General features: G+C 34.6%; 1 protein-coding gene across 2 annotated transcripts in view; it reads right to left on the reverse strand.

Annotated features, from left to right (window-relative positions):
• The window catches only part of LOC135219569 (5-hydroxytryptamine receptor 1-like), a 313,078-nt gene extending 304,280 nt beyond the window's left edge, over positions 1-8,798 (reverse strand). Inside the window, exon 1 of one of the 2 annotated variants that reach the window (XM_064256443.1) lies at positions 8,771-8,798. The gene's annotated coding sequence lies outside the window, so the exon portion shown is untranslated. The remainder of the gene's footprint in view (positions 1-8,770) is intronic. The other variant, XM_064256444.1, reaches the window with a different exon arrangement.
• Positions 8,799-9,849: the final 1,051 nt, after the last annotated feature.

Raw genomic sequence — 9,849 nt, forward strand, 5'->3', positions numbered from 1 at the left:
CTCAAGTATAAAAGTCCTATTAAAACACTCTGGTTAAAAGCTAAGGACTATATTTTGGTGGACTGACTCCCACCCTTTACAAGTAGTGAATGACAAAAGAAGTCACATTTGCAAAATATATAGTGGGAGATATACCCTTAGGTGATGCCTGAGGTCACCGTTAAGCCACCAATGGTTCTGTCAATTGTCTTAATCCACTTCATTGTTCCCTTAAGGAAGATATTGTCTATATAGTCAGAGTCCCAGTCTCTATTGGAAAGGTTGATCTCATTATCTTGTTGTTTTATCACTGGAAATTCTACCATCAGACATTTATATCAACAGCAGCTTTTGTATAAAATTCGGGATGAGTTTCAATCCATGGTATAGTCATGTTATATATATGATGAATAAAATTTAAAGTAGAATGGGAAAACAATAACCAAATCCACTTTTTAGATGTCCTAATCCTCAGAACTAAAAACAACTACAAATTCACAGTCATCAGGAAAGTAACATTCTCACTTTCATACGTACATGACATTTCAGTTAAACTTGGCCTAGCAAGTAACTTATTTCTTAGAGCCCTGAGAATTTGCTCCCCAAATATCCTTAACAAAGGGATTGAAATATTCAGAAATATACTTATCTTGTTAAAATATTCCAAACAAATAGTAAAAGTGATATATAAAGCAAAGAACATTTCTTACAAGCCCACAGAAAACAAAGAAAAGGCAAAATTCCCAAACAAAATCATAAGCCCTCACATCAATAATTTACAAGAAATCACACAAATTTTAAGCCACCCTAACCCTTTTGTCTTTACTTATCCAAATACATTGGGGAAATCCTTAATTAATGTTCAGCAGAGACCAGTTTCTAAAGATGAAGGAGTCTATGAAACCCCCTGTATGGATTGGGATAAGTCATACTATGCATTCACAGGAAAACCTCTCTCAGAAAGATTTAATTCAACATAAGGGCAGAGTTAGATATGGACAACATAGTTCGGCAATTTTTCATCATATGCATAACACAAACCATACCATGGATTAGATTTCATCCCAAATTTTATGCAAAAGCAGTTGTCGATACAAATGTCAGAGGGTAGAATCATCACTGATAAAACAACCAGATAATAGGATTAACCTTTCCTATCGAGCCTGGGACTCTGACCATATAGACAATATCTTCTTTAAGTCAACAATGAAGTGGAACTGAGACAATTAACAGAACCAACGTCAGCTTAACGGTGACCCCAGGCATCATCACCTAAGGGCAGAGCTCCCACTACGTATTTCACAGATGTAACTTCTTTTGTCTTTCACTACCTGATAAAGGAGGGAGTCAGTCCAACAAACTATAGTCCTAGGCTTTAAACCAGCCTTGTAATGGGCCTCTTTTATACTTAATTCATAATGTATATACTATAATATAGATATATATATAATATTATAGATATATGTTTGTATGTATGTATATTTATACATACATATGTACAAAGGCAAATTCCACGAAGGGAAAGTAAAGCAACAGAGTGTTTGCTAGGCCTTTTGATACACTCTTCTTTACTAGCAGACTGATGAGAAATATCAAAGTTAGTTTACACGAAAGGTTACATAATCTACCGATGGCATGCAGATATCCCTGATGATGGGGATTATAAGTGACAAATGCGCCTGGAATCCATCGTAGTTGAAGAATTAGCGGATTTCCAAAGCAAAGGTAACTTTTGAGATTAGGCACAACTGGCTCAGGAGAAGGGAGGAGTCAAAACATTATACAGCCGAAGAGATTTACAATAAAAAATGACCTTGGAATGAATAAGCTGATTACATATGTATATAATAGTACTGCAGTTATTATATTCTTCTTTTGGTAAACAATAATTTTTGCAAAATGAGCATTTTCAAATTTTTTTAAACAAATTAATACACATAAACTATATATTTGGTAAGTATTTAGTAGTTATCCCAGTGATTTTATCTTAATGTTATTCATGAACATTTTACTAATACAAGGGTCCAAATAATACATGCCATGGCTAACGTTAAAATTACAGCTGCCAGTAAGCTGTATAATAGCAGATTCTAAATCACAGCATATAAAGAAATTATGACCAATACCCATTCAATGAATTCGGTGATAAGCTAGAATAGATGGAAAAATTTAAGGAATTATTAAAAGCTACTATTTCATTCAATCATTCTATCCCGGCGGATTGGAAGGACTTGCTGTAACTAGAAATATGCGGAAAACCTGGTTGGAATACAGATGCCCTAACAAGAAAACCAGAAAACTAAAAACTGTTTTTGATAGCAGTGACTTGACTAATAGTGCACGTAGTGATTGCGTTGTAAACTTGTCAAGTAAGCAAGTAAAGGAAAATCTTGTGAGTGCTCTCCGATATGATTTATCCTTTTAAATTCAGTTCCTCACTGGACAAGTGGGTTCCGTACTCGCTTCCCGCGCTTGCCAGTGAGGAATCAGAGGAATTTGTTTCTGGTGATCAGAAATTCATTTCTCGACATAATGTGGATCGGATCCCACAATAAGCTGTAGGTCCCGTTGCTAAGAAACCAATTGTTTCCTAGTCACGTAAAACTATCAAATCCTTCGAGCAAGCCCTAGGAGAGCTGTTAATCAGCTTAGTGGTCGTTAAATTAAGATATACTTAACTTACATTGATCAGATCCTCTGCTTTAACGATTGCGTCATTCCTGTGTAAATTCGGAAAATATTGTGATCTTCCTCATGTTGACATAATTAAAGGTACTGTTTATGGAGCTGCCAATGTTAGCCATGTAATAATTTCTCTGCTCGTTATAAGGAAAGTTTAACCGATCTTTAAAAAGGCAATACAATCCGTATTTGTTATGGAAATGGACAACCCTTTATGCCCACTCCTCCCAAACTTTAAATGCAATTTTTTGAAAAACGATATTTTCCAAACATCATTTATACTCCTTTAAAATGGTATGAATATTTCGACGATATTGTAGCTGTTTTACCAGCTGGTACTGATGTAAATGATTTACCCTCTAATTTGAATAACCAGGTACTATCCATTAAATTTACTTTAGAATTCGAAAAAGATATTTGCCTCCCTTTCTTAGATGTTTTATTATACACAGAAAATAATTTCAATGCAATTTCAGTATTTATACGAAACCAGCCAGCAACTTATGTCCATTTCTTAATATCAAAATATCGCTTTTTCCTTCTATGTTTTTACGAGCATTGAGTATTGTCAGTCCCCGTATTTGGATCAAGAAATCAATTACATAAGCAAATCAGGGACAGTGGTATTAAATCATTAAATCACTGTTACAATCTTAATGTCAACCTCTTTTTTTCCCATAATAACATATTAAAAGAGGAATGTTAATAAAAAAAAAACAGCACTAATGAAAGCAAAAACAAAATATATAAAATTCCATACGTGAACTGTTGTTCTTTATATATAGGTCAATCTATTAAAGATTTAGAATTGAGAAATAAACAGCATAAATATTCTGTCAAATATAAGTGAAAACTCTCATGGGATAAATTGGGCTGACAGTTCAGTGTTTGCCAGATTATAATATTTTTCTTCACTAAATCTTTTAGGATCTGCTGTTAAACTAACTTCCTGCTATAATTTCACCCTTAGCCCTGGCGTGTATTATTTGGACCCATATATCAGTATATGTTGAAGAATGATCTGAAAATATAATCACTAAGTCAATTTCTAATTAGCTACCTTATATATATTTTGTATTTGTTTGCATGTTAACGGATTTTTTGAAAATGCTCTTTTCGCAAAAATTGTTGATTGTTTACCAAAAGAAAATATATTTCAATAGTTGTTTTGACAATGTTCGTTTTGCTAAAATTTTTTATTGGTTACCAAAAGGAAAATATATCAAGTGTTTTACTTTTTAAAACATATTTAATCAGCTTATTCGTTCTAAGGTCACTTTTGGTGGTCAGTCTCTTAGTCTGCATAATCTTTTGATTGACTCCTCCCTGCTTCTGAGCCATTAGGCCTAGTATTTTTTAATACATCTCAAAGGTTTACCGTTGTTTTGGTAAGTCCACTAATTCTTCAACTGTGTTCGATTTCAAGTGCATTTGTTCCTTTATAGTTCCCATCCACAGGGATATCTGTATCTTATCTATCAATTATACGACCTTTCTTGTATACTTCTAGTCAAGGACGTTGTGTCGAAACGCTTACCAACCATTCCGTTGTTTCACTTTCCCTTCATGGCATTGGCGTTCATTTATACATTCATTAAGTTCCATATCTTCCTTCATGAATTAGTTATTATATATATATATATATATAATATATATATATATATATATATATATATATATATATATATAATTATATATATATATAATGTATGTAGTATATGTATTTGTAAGCATGCCTGTCACAGTGATACAAACAGTATAATATGAAGCTAAAAGGCCCATGAAAAGATTTATTTGAACGTTGCAACCATATATTTCGAGCACATCCGTCTGTGTACCTTGATCACTGGTAAATTATGCACAGATGATGTTCTACAGAAAGTATATACAAAGCATATGTAACTGTGGCAATAAGTCCCTGTTGGTATGCAGGTGGGACGGTTGACCTAGGAGGAAGGATTGAAATTTCAATCCTTCCTGGGTCAACCGTCAGTTGCATACCAACAGAGACTTACTGCCACAATTACATATACTTTGTATATACTTTCTGTAGAACATCACCTGTGCATCATTTACCAATGAACAGAAGCATAAAGGAAGTGCTCGAAATATATAATATATATATATTAATTTATATATATATAGATATATATATATATATATATATATATATTATATATATATATATATATCTATAATATATATATATATATATATATGATATAGATATTATATATATATATATATATATATATTATATATCTAATATATGATGAAGGGCCCATGAAATACTTTTTGAACATTACAACCATATATTTCGAGCACTTCCTTTATGCTTCTGTTCACTGGTAAATTATGCACAGGTGATGTTCTACAAAAAGTATATATATATATATATATGCATATTTCGTTGAATTCTATGGCAGTTTGGCTGTTGATCACCTTCTTCCGCGTTCTTCCAAATTCAGTTGATGGACAAAAGAACGAAGATTAACGCCTTGTACCATTTACTGATCAACACAACACCACAGGTGTTCCGTCACTCTCTTTCGTGACCTCTTCAAAGCGTTTAATCTAAACGTTGTTGTTTTTTATTACGCTGGCCTTGTGCCAGGACGGGCTCTTGCTCATAGAGCAGCCAGTAATTAAGAACAAATTTTGACGTAGAGTCCTGTTGTTTTTGATATAGTGTGCGGACGGTTATGTAGCGTCCAAACTGTGAGTACTTAGTAAACAATTCTGATTTATATACAGTTATATAAGTTACAATACAATTTTATAATAAAAACAATCTAATTTGTGAAAAATAATGAAAACAAAAACCAGGTTTTCTGGTGGTAACGAACAAAACAGAATTAAGAATGCAGGTATGCGGATTACGGGCATATGAGGAGTTGGGTGAGGTGGGCGGGGTGGGGGGGGGTGTGGGGGGTCAACGTAGGGCGTCTGTTAGATTTGAGAAGAAACCTTGAAAATTGAAGCTCCCTTCAAGGGGAAAATATCGTCCTGTATCAACATTGGGACCCTTGGATCCTGCCGAACAGGTCTTCATACCAGAACCTCTTAGGTGTTTCTAGTGTCAGAGATTCGTTCATCAAAAAACCGAGTGCACGTCCCGCCATTATGTGGAATATGCAGCCCAAGACCTGTTGCGTGCTTAATCAAGTTTAAGGCCAACGGCCATACTATACTCGATGCCCCAACTGCAAGCAGCAGCTACCATGCATGGTTCAAAGGATGTCCCTCCAGATTGGAGAGAATTTGGAAGATAAAGGGCATCACTCCTCCACCAGCAAGACCTCAAGAACAACTTCGACCATCGCCTCCCAGAAGACCTCCAACCGACTCGAGATTCGACCTAAGAACGAACCTTCCTTCTGACCCACTAACTCCTCAACCTTCCTGTTCCCAATCCTACACCATTTCCTTGTTACCATGCTCCCACTCCCCAAATTCCTCCAATCCCTAAGATCGTTCCGAACCCTGCACCTCCCGTAATTCCAGTTTTGCATGTTGATGCAGTAAACTCAGTCAAAAGTAGCGCCAGTCCAGTGTATTGACACAGAGACTCATGCTGGGGAATCTCCCGTTTTGTGTTTCAATGAGCCTGTGAAGAGTGCTCATAAAAGTACTCCAAGTGAGCCCTATGAAGCTTCCCTACGATTCAACGGGGAAGACAAACAAAGTTGCTTTTAACTCTCAAGAATACCTTGATGTACCAGCTACAGTCACTCACTATGCAAGAACTCCTAACACTTGAGCATACGGCGACTGGCTGGAAGACATTAAGAACGAATCCATCACGAATTACCGGATTGGACTCCCTGACACCTCCTTCGACACCGTAATAACCCAAATTACTTGTTAATCAACTGGTTTGCAACTATCCCCTTTCTCTCTCTTTTCAGCCGCCTCACGTCTAACGACCGAAATTTTTCAACTATCGCTCTAACTACCACTTACTGCTGTGACTACATTTTGTACTGCTTTCTCTACAATTCAAAAATTCTTCGTTTTCCTCCATCGTTCCCTGCCACTTAAAAGATCGATGCTTTTGACTTTGTTCAAGTAAATAAAAAATGGTATTTAATCTCCATAGAGTTTCTGTTTTTTCCGATATTTCTCCGACAATATTTCATTTTTCCTTACTGGCTATCCCCAACTCACCAGTACTCGCTACTGTTGCCCTTTCTCTCCTACGGATGGGTGTCTAAGTGCTCAAAGAGGTTTGTGACTTCTGTTAACCTTTCATTTCACACCATTCCACTGGCACATCCTTAGATCACCATAATGTATTAATGTCCTAAATTTCACTTGCACATCAAAAAAGGACTCACAGGCTGCTCAATTAGCAAGAACCCATGCTGGCATAAAGCCAGCTTGATAAAAAACAACAACAAGTCGAGGTTATACATATTGAAGAGGTCGCAACGAGTGACGGAACAGCTATGGTGTTGTGTTTATCAGTAAATGGAACAGAGTTAATCTTGTTTTTTTTTTTTTGTTTTTTTTGTCCATCAATTGAATTTGGAAGAACGCGGAAGATTCAGGGGATATTGAAGAACTAATAAGAAGTTTATCAACAAACCAAAAGCCATAGAATTCAACGAAATATGCAATTAAAATCCTAATGTTAAAGCGAAGATGCAGTGAATTACTACCTAAAGCAATTCTCCTTGTATTTCAATAATTTACCTAAATTTTCACGTGTGTTTTTATTAATTAATTTGTTAAGTTATTTGTCTCGTTAAATAATTGATTTTTTCGTTCTACATTTCCTATTACCATCTGTTATTTCCTTCAAATGAGCAGCATATTCTTCGGAAGCTTGAATTTTGAATTCAGTGGCCGCTGTGGGCTTGTTCCATCCAGATGGTGTTCCTCTTCTGATAATAATACGTTGAATTAATTGTATGAGGGTAAATTTCGTGCGTAGTAAATATAGCATTAATTCAGCCACAGAATTCCATTAGACTTTATAAGACGACAAACCGCAAGAAGATTCGTATTCTCCGTGAACGGCCAGTGTGGTCTAACCACCTTTTGCCGGTAAACTGCCACTTCCAATTTATCTTCGGGAGAATTGACGTGTTGAACGTGTGGGATAAGGCTATCTGCCTTAACACCTTAAAGGAGGCTTCAAGTCTGCTGGAATCTTGAATAAGAGAAGGAACCTTTCGCCCGTTATAACAGCCGTGACCTGGATGATGGAATTCCAGCAGTCATTCGTCTGGAAGCAAAATGCTTGCCATATATCGAATGCCTATTGATATTGTTTATGGTGACCAGGAACGCCTTAGAGAAGAAGCGACTATTGTTTTGGAACTATAAAAGTGACAGAGAAGTATAATAAATAAGGTGTTGCCTTTACCTTTCATTCTGCCTGTTTCATTATATATACATATATAATGTATATATATATATATATATATATATATTATGTGTGTACATATATATATATATATATATATATATATATATATATATATATATATATATATATATATATATATAAAGGTGTTGGCACGGAGGAAAATTGAAAGGCGAGAAAAAGCAAGAAACTTTCGGTCTAGCACGACCCTTTACTTAGGCACAACTCCGTGGCAACGCCTTTATTTATACATAGCATCACGTTTTATATACTTCGTGATCAAGTTATTCATTTATATATATATATATATATATATATATATATATATATATATATATATATATATATATATATGTTGTGTATGTATGTATGTATGTCTGTATGTATATATGTATGTATAATATACATATACATGCACATTTCTGTAGAGAGATTACACTCAATATCTGAGACCCTCGCTAAGTCATCTGTGGTCTCTATGAGATAATTAGAATTAGTGTTATCCTTATGACATAGAATAGTCTTGAGAAAACATATAAGCATTTTGTTAACATTTTGCCATTTTGTATATGAATTATCACTCTTATAAGATCATGAAATAACTTGGAGGCTGTCATTTATATACGGTAGTTAGAAATAATATTCATGTCCTTTTTTCGAAAAGTTATATTGTCTTATTACATTATCTTCCGTAATAGTGAGTGGTAATGAAGAACAAAACTTTTACAAAACACTTACGTGATATAGTGAAAAGTCCTACAATGTCCAACGTACCTGAAATAGAGAATTATGGAAGTTATTAAAGGAAATGAATCAATTGGTGTCTTTCAGGACATGATACAAAGCTGGGAAAATGTGGCCAACGAAGTTTTATCAGTAAGTTAGGTTAATATCTAGTCGTAATTATTTAAGGATACTAATGATCTCTCTCTCTCTCTCTCTCTCTCTCCCTCTCTCTCTCTCTCTCTCTCTCTCTGATATGTATGTATATATATATATATATATATATATATATATATATATATATTATATATATATATATATATATATATATATCAAGTAATTAGTGAGAACAAATTAAAAAAGGGGGGTAATATGTTAGAAAACATGAAATAACAACCAAATTGTTTCGGTCCCCAACCACAATTATTATGCATAAATATTAACCCTAAAAAATCTTTCAAAATCTATAATATGTTGGTGTGTCATCTGGACGTTGCAATATGTAATAACGAGGGTTCTTTCCCGAAAAGGTGAAAAATGACTCATCCTTGGAGGAGGTAGGTAGCAAGTCTTTCAATAGCTTCGCCTGGGTAGGGTTTCTGTTTACGGAATATGAGAGAAAAAGTAATACTTCATTTCCCTAATATTAATACTTGGCATTTTTGTTACTCTACTTTCATTTCATCGGAAACCCCCCTTTTTTTCATGACGTCTGCATTGATCTTGCATTTTTCTGCGGTAACCTTTTTTCTGTTTTACTTCTTACGTTTTATCTACTATTTTCTAAAAGGTGCCATCAAACAAAAGTATAGATATGTAACAACGCCCGCATACATGCGTACATATATATGCAGACACACATATATAGTTAAAATATATATGTGTGCATATATTTGTGTATCCTATTAAGAATTTTCTTCAATAAAAATCAACACACCTGTCATTATCGGATTTGTACTTCTGAATCCTGAATCGTGGATGAAGCCCCTGTACAGAAAAATTCTACAACATTGTCTACTACTTACACATAAACAGAGCACCATTATAAATGTATCTAATCCTTTTTCACACACTGTATTTCCTTTCCAGTGCCT

Source organism: Macrobrachium nipponense, chromosome 1 (genome assembly GCF_015104395.2).
Source record: "Macrobrachium nipponense isolate FS-2020 chromosome 1, ASM1510439v2, whole genome shotgun sequence".
In the NCBI taxonomy this organism is placed as follows: domain Eukaryota; kingdom Metazoa; phylum Arthropoda; class Malacostraca; order Decapoda; family Palaemonidae; genus Macrobrachium; species Macrobrachium nipponense.